A 15889-nucleotide genomic window follows, 5' to 3' on the forward strand; every position below is an offset into this window, starting at 1 on the left:
GGCTTTGATTTCTTTGCCCTGGGTAAACCTTTGCAGTTCGTCCAATTCTGTTTCTGTGAATACTTTATTTCGTGTTATAAATCGGCGTTGATCTGCTAGTCTCTGTTCTGTTATTTCTGATTCTGGATGTTGTTCTTTCCAGAACTGGTGCATTCGTTTTAGATATCCTCTTCTTGTTGGACTTGATCTGTAGTAACAGATCATTATTTCTTTGTTTTCCATCACTGTGTATCTGCGACGGGTAAACACCTTTTCTTCCAGTAGTTCTGCAGCTGCTGGCCCTGGTTGCTCAGCCAACAGTCCTGAGTCCTGTAACCCATTTTTCACCAGATATCCAGGAACTCCAATATCTAGCGCGGACCTTGTTAACCCGGGCGACGTCCGAGCCGGTATGGCATTCTGAAATTTACGTCTCACCATATTTTTTATGGGAGAGACACTCTTTGTCTGACTCCTCTGATGAGACCTGTCCAGTATGGTTGAACCTCTGGCATAGCTCTCATCTTCCTCAGAGTACACAAGCCCCACAACCACGTCAAGGTAGTACCTCACTGGGGGATTATTATTATTATTATTATTATTATTATTATTATTATTATTATTATTATCCTATTACAATCTCAAACCCTTGAAGTGATGATCATATAGGATGAGCAGGTCAGATGTTGAAGGGTCAAAAGTCTGGCAAACTAGCTGTAGAAGAAATCCAAACATGAGGTGTGCAAAACTAGATCCCAGGATCAAATATGGTCTCAAAATGCCTTGGATGCAGCCTCACAATTTCAACAGATTATTATTAAATTATTAAATATCAGCAATGCACACCTGTTAGGATTGACATAAATGAAACGCCTCTTTTCCCAGGTTGCATATAAACTTCAGAGGCAACTGCATAACCCTGGGAAAAGACACAATTATTTAAAGATGTTCTTGGCAGGTGCAAAATGCATACGCAGCTTCCCTTTCAATAACAACTTGTCCTTCATTTCTGGATCACTCAGACACTTGAAATATATAATTAAAGAATAATCGTATTAATTATATTTGATATGAATGAAAGTTAATTTGTGCTCTGATACCTCCCAAGATTCTTGGCATGGTACCCAATGCTGAGTACAGTCCTTGCTTTATTGTTTTACGGTCTTGTATCTGTGTATGTTTCTTTTAAACAGTTATTTAGAAGACTATCTATCATGTTGGCATAAATAAGGAGGAATAAAAAGATCATTGTTCAGACTGGAAACCTGCTGTCATGGTCAAAGCAAAGAAAAGCTTGGCTTATATTTCCTTGCCACACCTTGTAAGAAGAGGCCATCCTTTCAGTCATCAGACAACTGTAGGGCAATGTGTACACAGAAGGATTCATACCTTATCTTTTCAAGCTTCCACCTTTTTTATGGTCTCTTTGTTCTTGCTTCAAGTCAACTGTCACAAGGCTGCATTTTTCCCCTCTTCCTTTTTTTTTTAAAAAAATGATGCAACTCATTCAACTTTGAAACCCTCAAAGAGTATTTGAGAGAGAGGGCGGTGGCGGGGGGGGGGGGTTAGAATCAGGAAAAGACAGCACAAATCTTCCTGTGTACTCAAAGCTATAAAACTGCTCGATGACTAAGATACAATCTTTTCTAACAAGGTGTGTCAAGGAAGTGACAGAGACAAAAATCAACTGTTTAGAATGACAACTGTTTCCAAAGAAAGGAACAAATGAATGAGCTATTAGTCTGGCTTTGTCATAGGCTGCATGCTCTCTCAAGATTTGGCAAAGAACAAATCACCAGGACCGACAACCAAAAACATATTTACCTATAAAGGGAGAGAATCTGCTATTGACATAAGAAGAACTCAGGAGGGAACAGGACACAATTCTATTTCCTCAATTTACTTACCATCTTGATTCTATAGCTGTAGTAACTTTTCCCTTCTCCACTTACTTCAAGTATGAGATCCAGACTGAGAAACATTACTTAAAAAGAAGACAGCATAGAAGCACAAAGAAAATGCTCTCATCGGAGTAGCCTCTTTCTCTGACTTTATAGGCAAATAGGGCAACTGCTGAACCTATACATATTTTCCTGCACAGCTAGTTTACCCTCCAGATGGCTGTCAAACTAGTAATAGCCAGACATTGGAAAAACAAAGTCTCATGCCTATTAAGAATCAATGGGCTGTCACAGTCTGACATATTTTAGTGATGGAAAAAGCTAACTCCACAGCTTAAACCCTAAAGATAGATTGGTCGATTTCTTGAAGTTCTGGTGAACTTTTTTTGGAATGTCCTTGCATGAGTATCTTGGCTCAATAATTATACTTACAAAAATATTATGAAGCTCAGCCCTAAACATCTATACATACTTTAACCATCTCAATAGGGCAGGGTAATTTAATTATTTACTTACAATTTTTTTCATGTGTGGTGTACACTTGTCTTGTTTGCTGAACATGTTAACTTTCTCCTTTATATTCTGATTTCTTAATGGAAAAATGTTTATTTGAAATAAAGAGAGAAGCGATATAAAAAGTTATCAAGCCTGTAAATAACTAATACTTTAGGCTATAGGTTTAACTAATACCTTAAGCAATGGGTTTAACTATAGGTTAAAACCATGGTTAACATTGTAGATTAACGAGGTTGATTATGACAGGGATGATGAAGGTGATGATAATAATGAAGATAACAAAAACAATGTTTGTCCTACTGTCCCTTTCATTTTATTTACAAAAGCAGTTACAGGTATTACCAAATGTAGTGAAGAATGAAATAAAAACTAAGGAAAAAAGCAAAATAGCTTATCGACTTTCATGTTTGTTTGTTTGTTCGGTTGGTTTTTTGATGAACACCATACCTTGGCTACTTTTTTCCCACGGGAGAGAAGGCATCCATATGATGGAAAAATAGCTGGAATTATTTTTGCTCATTTTCTGGTAAAATAATGAGTAATTCCTTCTTCCTTTTGATAGCTTATAATATGACTGCATTTTTTAATTAAGAGGGAGGAAATGGGAGAAATATCTGATATGGCCAAGCATCATATGTTAGTGGACAACCTTAAATCCCCCAAGGCCACATATACCCCATTCATTCCTTTCTTTTATGGCCTCTTGAAGATAATGTCATCATCACAATTACCCATTTGTATCTCAAAAATTGCCCTCCCCCAAGGATATTGGCATTCTCCCTATGTATGATACAATCCCACTCATTCATCCTCAATCTCTTTCCAAAAATTAAGTGGGGCCTACTTTCAATAAAAATTGTGGCACCTGTGGCACAAACTCATAGTTTAACAGGGAGCAGGTTTCCTTCTCTCTGCTTCCTATCTGTACAAGTAAGGGCTCACCCTTATCTTGTGTACTTAAAGTTTTGATAAAACAGTAAATAATTAACCACTTTGTATAGATGAACATTTACCACTTGTTGATTACAATTTCAATAGCAATTAAGTTAGAGGAAGAGAGAAAACAACGGCTGTCTTCTATATTAATCTCTGATTAGCTTTCCTTGAATGATCTATTAGTAAAACATTGACCAAACCCATGCTAGCTTCTCTTTAGCACCTGAACTAGATCATGTATCTTCAGGAGACCCTATGAACTTGCATGCATCAAACTGCTAATTCAGAACACACATCTCAAGCTAAGATTTCCTGTCACCTCACATAACAATCTTTTCAAATGGGAGTAGTTCATCTGTTCAACCGCAAATCATTAAACAAATACTAAACATGCATAGAGAATTAATCTTGGGGACCACTGGATATGAAAATTCTGGATTCAAATTTCATGAGCCTTAACATTTGTATTAGCAACATCTTTATTTTAAATTGTATGAAAAACTAACGATATGTATAACAAGTTTATGCAATGAAGAAAAAAAGCCCCTTGTTTATAAACTGTTCCCTGCACATACAATACTTTTTCTTAAAAGTTCCTATCTACATTATAAAAAGAGTTGAAAATGAGCAACAGGTCTTCCCTCTTCATTTTAAGTGGCCACAGTGCAAAGGAAGAAACCTCCAGACATTTCCCTTTCAGATCACAAAAGGAAGCATTAATCAAGAAAAGATGGGAATTTATGACACTTAGCCATGAACGCTCAACCCGAATGGCCAGGTTTCAGTGGATCACAGAGTAGTGACTATTCATCAAATGACCTATCATAATACACATTAAAATGTCTGGTTTAATCAGGACGGTAGCCAAAAACAATATTTTTCAGAATACACAGTACAAAAGCAATTCCCCAGAAACATTACACTGTTAAGTATCCAAAAATCCCTGAGTAGGTAAAAAGGAATTCTAAAAACTTGGTTTTACAAGAACTATGCTGCTTTCTTATCATGAAAAAATATTTAAGATACAGACAGGTTTCTCAGTGAAATAGATCTGCAGAGTTTCAAGCTCGTCATGATAAACACAGTATAGTCTTTAAAGCCTTCTTCATGTGCTGATTATAATTGTAAGGTTGCATCCAAACCGTAAATGAGAATAGAGATAATACATAGATAGATGATCTCAACAGTTGATTACAAAGTTGGTCTTTGTTTTTGGTAACAACTGTCAAACGGGTCAATTTTCTAATCCATTATTACTGGTAAAAAAGCATTTTATCAAAATTACTATAGCACCTGTCAACTAGGATTGCTGCTGAAACTCAATATCATACAGTTTTATCACCTAAATTTGGAGAGAGGGTTGAAAATACTGAAAGCTATCTAAAATGTGTTTTTTTTTCCAAAATACTGGATTCAGATTATTTTTCAGGGAAACAAGTTAATTCTGACTGCAAATCTGTGTATGTGTTTGTGTGTGTGTGTGTGTGTGTGTGTGTACACACTTTCTGAAGAACACAGTTTTAGGTATAATTATCTAGTCAATGTCTATTTAAAGATAGAGATAGCTAGCTAGCTAGCTAGCTAGATAGATAGATAGATAGACAGATAGATAGATAGATACAAATACACAATACTGTACTGTTTTTGTACTGTTATAATGTTCTTTTTTAACCTGCCAAAAATCTCACATTCAAGTTATAAGAATGGCTAAGAGACATGGCAAATTCAAAAAATAACACCACAGAAATGGATCTGCTCCTTTACAGATTAATGGTTTTAATTTTTCAGGAAGCCTCCCCTGCCTTTGAAGAAATTAGATATTAAAGACTTTCATCCATAGAAACATACATACTCTTCAAGTATAAAACTTATAGAAATTATCTTCTAAAGCAGGCATGTCAAATGCACGATGTCATGTGACGTTGTGTGATGTATCGCAACTTTTTCCCCATTGCCGGCAATGGGGTGGACACGGTTTCAGTATGATACATCTGGCCCATGGGCCGGCAGTTTGACATGCCTGTTCTAAACTGACAGGTAAAATATATAGAATATATAGAATTCTTTATTGGCCATGTGTGATTGGAGACACACACAAGGAATTTGTCTCTGGTGCATAAGTTCTCAGTATACGTACAAGCGACAAGTGATCATGACAATCATAATCATAAAATACAATTATCATAAATCATAAATATTGCATTAGCATCTTCAGATATGAACTTGGTCATTTTTCAGATGAACATTAAACACATGTTGATGGCAGGTTTTTCAGAAGCCTTCTTCAGGCTTTCCTCATGAGACCTTTTCTTAGAAAGATCACCTAGTAGCCCACTCTCTATACTACTGTTGCATTTGCCTCAGGGTCCCAGGTAGGGCTCCCTTCTTTCATCTGTACAATTACTTAGGAAGAATAATACGTATTTTGGTTAGAACAAAGAAGAAAGCAATCATAATAAAAAGCCTCTGATGAGACACAGGCCTTGGCAGCTGCCCAAGGTGCCAAGACTTGATTTTATACCACTTCATATGCAAATAAGTCTCCACAGGTGAAACAGAAGTCAGAACTTACATAATGACTTATCTGGTCTTAAACATAAAGGGCCTGGTTCAGATGATCCCAACCTTGTAAACCAGATGCAAATAAGGATGAAATGTCAGGCTATATGTTACTCCCAAATAAATAAATAAATAAATAAATAAATAAATAAATAAATAAATAAATACCTAGCCAAATGTTCAAAAAGAAAACTTCAAGAAACACTGAAACAATACAACTTATTGAAAATAATGGAACAGGTGGTTTCTTTGTTAGGCAGAGACTAAGTTATTTAGATTTAAACTTTAAGAATTAAAACTGACACTTTGAACTAAGCATAGGAAACAGTTTACAAACAGATCAGGTTTTCATTATTCTTATAGCATGTTCTCAACTAGCTAACCAGTTGTCTCCAATTGAATTTTTTCTTCTTCAAAAATATCCTGTGTAGCACATATTTCTATATACGCTCTGTTGGGACTGCAGTGGTATATAATCTGAGACTTTGAAGCCCTTTTAAAAGTGGTCACCAAACTGTAAAGCTGAATGTGTAAAAAATTTTTTTAGTAAACATACAGGTAATAAATTGATGAATAATAATGAATAATAATGCATTAATTCAACTTCAAGACAATTTAAAGAAAATTAAATCACATTTAGTTTTTGTTCTGATTCTATCTACTTTTTATAGCTTCCTTCATATTTCACATATATTTCATTTGTTTTTTTTAAAATCAGTAATTAACTTCTTTTTTTATAAATGATTTTCTATAAATTATAGACCTATGCAGGATGATCTATATTTAAAGGACAACGTGATCAGGCACTATATAAGTCTTTTCCTATATCATTTGGCAGCAGCAAAATAAAGACATACTTTGGCCCCTTAAAAAAAGATTATTCCAAACTGATTCACAGGTGCCTCTATTTCTGTCTATAAGGATCTAATCTAGTCCTGCTTCAGATCTAATGTCAACATTGTGAGATCCATCCTTGCAAGATCTCATCATCAAGTCATCATGTACAGTAAGTTAAAAAAAAGTTACAGTTGCAAGAAGTAATCATTTGGGGGTATATAATTATCAGGGGGAAAGTATTATACGTTAGCTTACATCAGTTAATACAAGCAGTGTCTCAACTTTGTTTTGGTGAAATACAAATATTTTTCAGATACATAATTTATGGATTTGGGATTGTAGAATAATGAAGGAAAAGCTTGGCAAACACATGCATAACCCAAATAATTTATAAGCTCATTAAAGAATTTCTGAATGAAGGAACAAACTAACAAATTGTAATACATTGCAACAAATTATAATGCAACATCAAATTCTCTTAGAAATTTATTTGAGATTGCTTGTTTCACTTAAAATGCAAAATGCTGGTGATGGATGAAGCATATCAGAAAAGAAAAGAACACAGTTCTTAACTGTTCCTACGTGCTTATGAATTAGTCCCAATTAAGATGCATACAGTATGTAAATGTTCACTTTATTATTTGTTGGATTTGGTGGTATTTATTTTTCACTTTTTATATACCGGTAATGCATATTTACAATTATTCCAAGAGTTTTAAATTTCAGGCAAAACACAGAAACAAATGGACAAATTACATGACACTGTTATTTGATAGCAGATAAATTAAAAGATAAATTAAAATTCAACCCTAATTTCTAAAACACATTTCCTAGGCTTAAACTGATTAACTATCATTAATGGCAGCACTTGCTTGCTATTCAGTTAACTACATGAAATAAAAAGGACCTAATGAAATTGGAAGAAGAGGATTTAATGCCTGACATAATGCCCAGCGATGCCATTAATACATTAGAGACTTTTAGTTTATACTGTGAAAAAGTGTTTTCCCAGGCACCACTGAAAATCCTGGAGCACCAAGACAACTCTCTGCCTTTTAATTCAGAATGTATACAAATTATGGTAACTTATTCTGATCTGGATATTCTATCCCCCCAAACTCAATCTTATGGGGCAACTGCGAGATTTTTAAAAAGACTGTTTTGCAGTTTTGCAATTTCATGAATTTCTGTAAAGAAAAAAAAACCCCACTTATTTTATTTCATGTGGACAACATAACATAAATCCAGTGATATTTGTGGACATTGTGTTCTGAATTGTGTTCTGATATTGGGCATTGGGAATCTAACCTAACTTATTATTCAGTATTCACCATTCTGTTCACTCGCTTAGTGACACAGGGAAGCTCTCTGTGACAGAAAGAAAATCTTCAAACATTGTGCTACGCAGATCCCTGAATGGCAGCTGTCTGAAATAAGCATGAAATGGTATCAGAAGCATTGAAAAACTAGCAGATGTCAGGATGGAAACAGATACTAAAGTTATGGATAGAACAGGGATAGGCAACCCAAAACACTCAAAGAGCCACTTGGACCCGTTTCCCACCAAAAACAAAACACTGGGAGCCGCAAAACCCTTTTGATATCTAAAATGAAGATAACACTGCATATATCCTTTTTTACCTTTATTATAGGTGTGTGTGTGTTTGTGTATGTGTATATGTGTGTGTGTGTATATATATAGGTGTATACTACAGACCACCCAACCAAACAGAGGAAATAGATGAACTTTTTGCCAGTCAGCTAACTAAGGTATGTAGGAAGCACATCACAATAGTAATGGGGACTTTAACTACCCTGACATCAACTGGGAGACAAACTCCGCACCAAGTGGAAGATCAAACAGGTTCCTGACAAACCTAGCAGAAAACTTTGTCTCCCAAAAAGTAGAGAAGGGAACTAGGGGATTAGCCATCTTGGATCTAATTCTCACTAACAGAGATGAAATGATAGACGGTGTTGAAGCCATAGGAACCCTGGGAGGAAGTGTTCATGCAATATTAGAATTCAACATTATAGAAGCACAACCAATAGAACACAGTCAAACTAGAGTCTTGGACTTCAAGAGAGCTAATTTCAATAAACTTAGAGAGGGCTTGGGAAGGATTCCATGGATGAGAATCCTCCAGGGGAAAACAACTCAAGAGGCTTGGGAAATTTTGAAAAGTGAGATAATAAAGGCCCAGCACAATACCAACAAAGAGGAAAAATAACAGCTCTCAAAAGAAACCAGCATGGCTGCATAAAGAACTCTCTGATCAATTGAAAGATAAAAAGGACAAGTATAGAAAGTGGAAAGAGGGGCACATAACTAAGTCAGAATATCAACAAATAGCTCGAGCCTGCAAAGATGAAGTGAGGAAAGCTAAGGCTCAAAATGAACTAAGGCTTGCGACCAAAGTCAAAAATAACAAAAAAAGCTTCTTTCAACATGTAAAAAACAAGAAAAAAGTGAAGGAAAGATTGGTCCATTAGTGGGTGGAAGTGGCAAGAAGGTGACAAACAACAGGGAAAAAGCAGAACTATTTAACTTGTGTTTTGCATCTGTCTTTACACAAAGGGAAAAAACAGACCAACCTATCAAAAGTAGTGCCATAAAAAACAAAACAGAAACACAAGTTAAGATAGGCAAGAAAATGTTTAGGGAGCACCTGTCCAGCCTAGATGAGTTCAGATCGCCAGGACCAGATGGATTACACCCCAGAGTTCTCAAGGAACTGGCAGATGTGATATCGGAGCCACTGAACTATATTTTTCAAAGATCCTGGAACACAGGGGAACTACCAGAGGACTGGAAAAGAGCTGATGTAGTTCCCATCCTCAAAAAAGGAAAAAAAATGGATCCAGGAAATTACAGACCTATCAGCCTGACCTCAATACCTGGGAAGATCCTGGAAAAGATAATCAAACAACGAATCAACGAACACCTAGAGGCAAACAAAGTCATTACTAAAAGCCAACATGGGTTTGTCAAAAATAGATCATGCCAGACAAATCTTATTGCATTCTTTGACCAAGTGACAAAATTAGTGGATCAGAGGAATGCTGTGGACATAATTTACTTGGACTTCAGTAAGGCATTTGATAAAGTAGATCACAACCTACTACTTGACAAGATAGAAAAATGTGGGGTAGACAGAACCACCACCAGATGGATCCGTAGCTGGCTGACCGGCCGTACTCAGCGAGTGGTCCTCAATGGAACTGCATCTATATGGAGGGAAGTGTGTAGTGGGGTGCCCCAGGGCTCTGTTCTGGGCCCAGTACTCTTCAACATCTTCATCAACGATTTGGATGAAGGGATAGATGGGGAACTCATCAAATTTGCAGACGACACCAAGCTGGCAGGAATAGCCAACACTCCAGAAGACAGGCTTCAGATACAGAAGGATCTGGACAGACTTGAACACTGGGCACTAACTAACAAAATGAAATTCAATGGTGAAAAAAGCAAGGTTCTACATTTAGGCAAGAAAAACCAAATGCACAAGTACAGCATAGGTGGCACCATGCTCAATAGTAGTAACTGTGAGAGGGACCTCGGAGTCCTAGTAGACAATCACTTAAATATGAGCCAGCAGTGTGCTGCAGCTGCCAAAAAGGCCAACACAGTGCTAGGCTGCATTAACAGAGGGATAGAATCAAGATCACGTGAAGTATTAATACCACTCTTCAATGCCTTGGTAAGGCCACACTTGGAATACTGCATCCAGTTTTGGTCACCACGATGTAAAAAAGATGTTGAGACTCTAGAAAGAGTACAGAGAAGAGCAACAAAGATGATTAGGGGACTGGAGGCTAAAACATATAAGGAACGGTTGCTAGAATTGGGTATGTCTAGTTTAACGAAGAGAAGGACAAGGGGGGACATGATAGCAGTATTCCAATATCTCAGGGGCTGCCATAAAGAAGAGGGAATCAAGCTATTTTCCAAAGCACCTGAAGGCAGGACAAGAAGCAACGGGTGGAAACTAATCAAGGAGAGAAGCAACCTAGAACTAAGGAGAAACTTCCTGACAGTGAGAACAATTAATCAGTGGAACAGCTTGCCTCCAGAAGCAGTAAATGCTCCAACACTGGAAGTTTTTAAGAAGAGACTGGACAGCCATTTGTCCGAAATGGTGTAGGGTTTCCTGCCCGAGCAGGGGGTTGGACTAGATGACCTCCAAGGTCCCTTCCAACTTTACTACTACTATTATACACACACACCCACACACACACACACACACACCACACACACACATTAAAAATAAAAGTGAAAATATGACTCTTGGGAATATCCATACTATTAAAACAATGATCACCAAGAGAATGCTTTAAGAGAATAAAATTACATACACACACAGGTAAAAAAGGATATATGCAGTGTTATCTTCATTTTAGATGTCAAAAGGGTCTCTCTCTCCCTCCCTCTCTATCTGCCCTTGGTCTGCCACTCCTCTTCCCCCACTCTCTTCCTTTCTCTCTCTCTCTCCCTCCCTCTCTCTTTCTCTCTCTCTCTTTCTCCCTCCCCCTCCTATCTGCTGCTCACCTGGCAAGCTTCAAGCTGTTGTCCAACAACCTCCGGGGTAGGCAACCTCATCTCTTTTATGACTCATGGACTTCAACTCCCAGAATTCCTGAGTCAGCCTAGCTGGGCTAGCTAGCTCTCTCCTGCCCTTCCTGCTTCCTGCTTCCTTCAGAGACGCAGCAAAGGGAGGAGCTCCGCCCAGAAAGCTTTTCAGCTCCTCGGAACACACACACACACACAGTGCACACACACACACACATACACACACACACACACAGACACACACACACACACAGAGAGAGAGAGAGAGAGAGAGAGAGAGAGAGAAGCAGGGAAGTGCAATTGCCTCTCTCTGTCTCTGTCTCTCTCTGCAAAGGCAGAGGAGGCTGGGAGCCACAGGGGAAGGCTCAAAGAGCCGCATGCGGCTCCGGAGCCGCAGGTTGCCGACCGGTGGAATAGGTCAAATGTTCAGACAATTTTGGAGAAATATATAAACTCTACAGCAGCAACATCTTCAAAAGGAAATACTAAAAGAAAATAAATCACTATGTTGATACCTTAGAGAAAAGAAAAAAATAATATACACATAGTAAATAAACCACTGTGTGGAAATAACTGTGGAAAAAAAATTAGTATATTTCTATTTCCCCCTTAAGCATAATTTTATGCGCCATTTTTCCTAATGAACTGTAATTTTTTAAAATTCTTTTCACGGCATTGAAGAAAAATATTAGAAAAGATTGTAATGCTGATGAACAAAGAATAAAACATGGTTCTTAGGCCTCACTATCAGTTGCTATCAGAAATACCATACATTTTTGCTTTTGTTTTGTTTTGTTTAAAACAGACTACTCGTTATAAAATAGAGTACATGGGATACTTAACAGGAACAACAACCAAAAATGTTTAAATACAGAAATGTTAACACTTCTGGTAATCCATAATAATTGTCAAGAATCAGCCAGAAAGAGGAAAAACATTTGACAGCATCTGGGCTTGCTGCCATGAAGTGGGTCCAATTTTGGTGTTGCGTAATTTACAAACTTCTGTTCTTTCAACAATTATTCAGAAAACAGAATCAATAAGTAAATATATAGAGGGGGAAATACAGAGGAATATAACAGGTTCCTTGCATCATCTAAAAGGTGGTGACCTCTTAAAAAGAAAAATAATTTTCTAAGACTTGCCAAAGAACATTAAATAAATCACTTAGTATGAAAACTATGAATAAAATGTTCATGATATTTTTCAATGTACAGAGAAAAGCTCTTTCAGATGCTACACTGATTGGAAATAAGTCTTTATGTGCTTGTTATACCATTTGATTAAATGGATTTGGGATCTCCAGTCTGCAAACTGATTTTTAAAGACACTGGAAAATAAAAAAGGTGTGTTAAGATATTGGGGACTTTATGCTCTGTACTATGTTAGATTAATGAAAATCAAATAACAGGATTAACTGAAGGAAGTAAGGAATCATACTTATGTTCCATGGCTGGAAAATCCTTGGCCCCAGTTCTCTTGACAGTAGACTGTTTTAAGCTAAGGGCATTCCTGAAAATAAAGATGAGAATTTTGACAGCTTCCTTTTGTTTTTCTTAAAATTAAAATAATCTTTTGAAAATGTAAAAAGGAAAGTGGCAGAGTTCTCTGGAAAACAAGGGCATACTGTTTCCTTTAAGTATTCAGTTGTGAAATAACATGCTTTCCTTCATAATTTTCTCCCTCCCCATCCAAAACACTCACAAAGATATAAACACACAATTACAGACTTTGGTTAGCCATTGTACCTTGGAATGTCTTTAAATATAGCCAGAAAGACATACAGGTAGTCCTAGACTTTAAAACATTGGTTTGGTGAGCATCTGAAGTTAACAACAGCACAGAAAAAAGTGACCTGTGACTCTTTTTCACACTTATCACTGTTGCAACATCTCCAGAGTCATCTGATTAAAATTGAGGGGCTTGGCATGTGGCCTTGTCCTGGGGACATCATTTGTAACCTTCCAAACTGGTTTCCAACAAGCAAAGTCAATGGGGATTTGCTTAACAACTAAATAAGCATGCAACAAGATTCCCACATTCTTACATTTTATCAATGATGTGCAGTGGAACAAAAATATAGTTCCACATTCCATGCCCAGGATAAAACCACAATGCACTTTCCCAATTTTCCTCACTGTCACTTCTCATATCCTCTTAATATGCAAAGAAATTATGAATGGGCCAAAAGAAGGAGAAAGGCAAAAATGTTATGGTTTAATAATGACAACCACAAAAGAAGAGAAGTAGAAAGTGAATGAACAAGTGTATGGATGTATTGGAAGCAAGCATAGTTTTCAAGAGGAGAAAGGTACAGTGAGGTTCAGCAAATGATGTTGATATAAGCCAGTTCTTGATATGTTTTTCTTTTATTTTATGCCTTTAATTTCCCTGTCTTACTATAGTATTTATTTTTCTTTTGCTGTGCTCTGCATACATTTGGCTATTCAAAAAAGAATTAGTATAATAGGTATATAAATATGTGGTCTCCATTTTGAGACCCTAATTATGAGCTGTCCCCAGATTTCCCTGCTAGGTGACAAAGAGCTCTTTTTCTCTGGGTTGTTAATGAATTTTTTGCTCAACATACTCCACAAACAGTTGGGCTGAACATTTTTGGACATGTACCTTGCCTCTTATCCCATCATTGCATCCCAGACATCATTCTGGAGGCCAAATAAAAAACGAAACTTCCAGACAAAGGTTTCCTCTGCAAATCACCATGAAATTAACATGGGGCTGATAAAAGGTCCGCCTGAGCCTGGAGAATGTTTGCAGGTGCTCTGGCAGTGCTTCTGAGTGGATTCCATGATCCATCATAGAGTCTTATCACAGGAGATGCCAAAGTGACTGCTAACACTCTCATGGTTCTGAGAAGGCCTGTTAGCAGTTATGTTCTAATTATGGCAGAGGCAGCAATAAACAAGAGAAGATAGGAGGTGGACCAAAGAAAGAACAGAATGGGCTTCCCAACAGACGTTTGGAGGCTCCATGTAACTTCATCCCTCAGTCTGTAAGTTGTCCATTCATTATGGTGATGGTTATCTCTGTTATCTATGCCACATAGTCATGATCCAGTGCCAGTGTTCATTTTCACGAATAAGAACATTTTTAATGGATTGCACCCAAAACCAAGTGGAAGAGGAAAGTGTATGCAGATCTATAAAATATTTTAAGACTGCCAGGAGATTTATAATCTGATTCTTTTGGTCACATATTGTATCAGAAGCGGAAGTCACAAATGTAAGCTTTTGCAAGATGGATTAAGCTTTCACTGTTCTAGCAGCTGAGTAAAAACAGGATGCATGAGGCACATGGGCATCTAGATGGCTGCACAAGGAATACAGCTGAAGCTGCTTTCACTCTGCACAAATGAAGATGGAAAGTTGCCAAATGTTTTCTGACCTACCAAGACACATACTGAGTGGAACAAGGAAAGCTCTGGTACCTTCCTCTGCACTTTCCTGCAGAGGGTCCCTTGTCAAAGCTTAAAATATGACATATAAGAACATCCCCTCCACTCTAAATAAGTGAGCCCATTACAACGCAGAGGCTCACTGGTGCACCTCAATTCATTTCAAAGTAAGTATTTCATAGAGAGGTTAAATGATCAGTGAATGCCTCTTTTGTGAAGTATCTGGATGATTAAAACGAGAATAAAACCAACCAATTTAAGTCTTCTTGATGGAGGTAAGTTGTACCAGAATCAAGAGTATAAGAATATCTTATGCTTTTGATTCCGGTGGTCACACAGTCTAAAATTAAGTCAATAATATCAGTTAGAACACCTGAACAGCTTTAGAGGAATGCATTACCTTTCCCACAGTTACAACTGTGAGGACTGAGAAATTGTTTCTTTATTAAACATATTAGCGTCTCAGTACTATTTACTTACTGATATCCTTGAAGGAATGGAATACAAAGATGAGGGTGTGAATGCTATCTGCTGTATCACCCCTTCCAGGCAGCTGAGACATCACTTTATTTGCTTTATAGTAACTCATTGCCAAGTACATACATAAAAGTTAAGCAAGCTTCTTTTTTTAAAAAAAAATATATGATAACGCTGAAAAGACAGTTTTGAAAAAAAAGTATCTCAACACAAAAACAACTTCAAACTCACAGCTTAAAAGGGGTGAGGCCAAGGTTATTGAAGAGGGTTCCCGCAGTATGTCCTCTGTGCTATTCCAGTAAAAGTTAAGAGGGTGAACAGAGTGCAAAACACAATGGCCTGAAGTGGAGATAGATCTCCAAGAAAGTAATGGGAGGAGTCTGTATCTAAAGAACAAAAATCTTCCCCTGGCACTGCCAGTATTCTAAAGGAAGGAATGTCACCCACTGGTGACTGGCTTTTATGTAACTCCTTTCACTTCTTTTAAACATTGCAGACTCTCTGATACACCTTGCGAAATAAAGCGGAAGATTATTGTCTTGAACAGCACAGCCTAAGTCCTGCATTCACAGCATCTAAAATCTCCCTCCATTAGAAAATAGAAAGTTAGTAGAAAATCTTTACTTATCAAAACAGGTGAAAGAAATGCTGCCCGACTACTGATGGTCTCACAACTTACAATAGTTCTTTTAGTGACCA

The 15889-nt window shown here is 37.2% G+C and overlaps 1 protein-coding gene across 7 annotated transcripts in view; it reads right to left on the reverse strand.

Annotated features, from left to right (window-relative positions):
• The window catches only part of MECOM (MDS1 and EVI1 complex locus), a 541277-nt gene that overhangs the window by 208956 nt on the left and 316432 nt on the right, over positions 1 to 15889 (reverse strand). Inside the window, exon 1 of one of the 7 annotated variants that reach the window (XM_039337480.1) lies at positions 15422 to 15477. The exons of the other annotated variants lie outside the window; for them this stretch is intronic. The gene's annotated coding sequence lies outside the window, so the exon portion shown is untranslated. Of the gene's footprint in view, positions 1 to 15421; positions 15478 to 15889 lie in introns of those variants that run through there. 7 annotated transcript variants of the gene reach the window in all.

Source organism: Crotalus tigris, unplaced genomic scaffold (genome assembly GCF_016545835.1).
Source record: "Crotalus tigris isolate CLP2741 ecotype Arizona unplaced genomic scaffold, ASM1654583v1 scf7180000017549.6302385, whole genome shotgun sequence".
Lineage (NCBI taxonomy): Eukaryota > Metazoa > Chordata > Lepidosauria > Squamata > Viperidae > Crotalus > Crotalus tigris.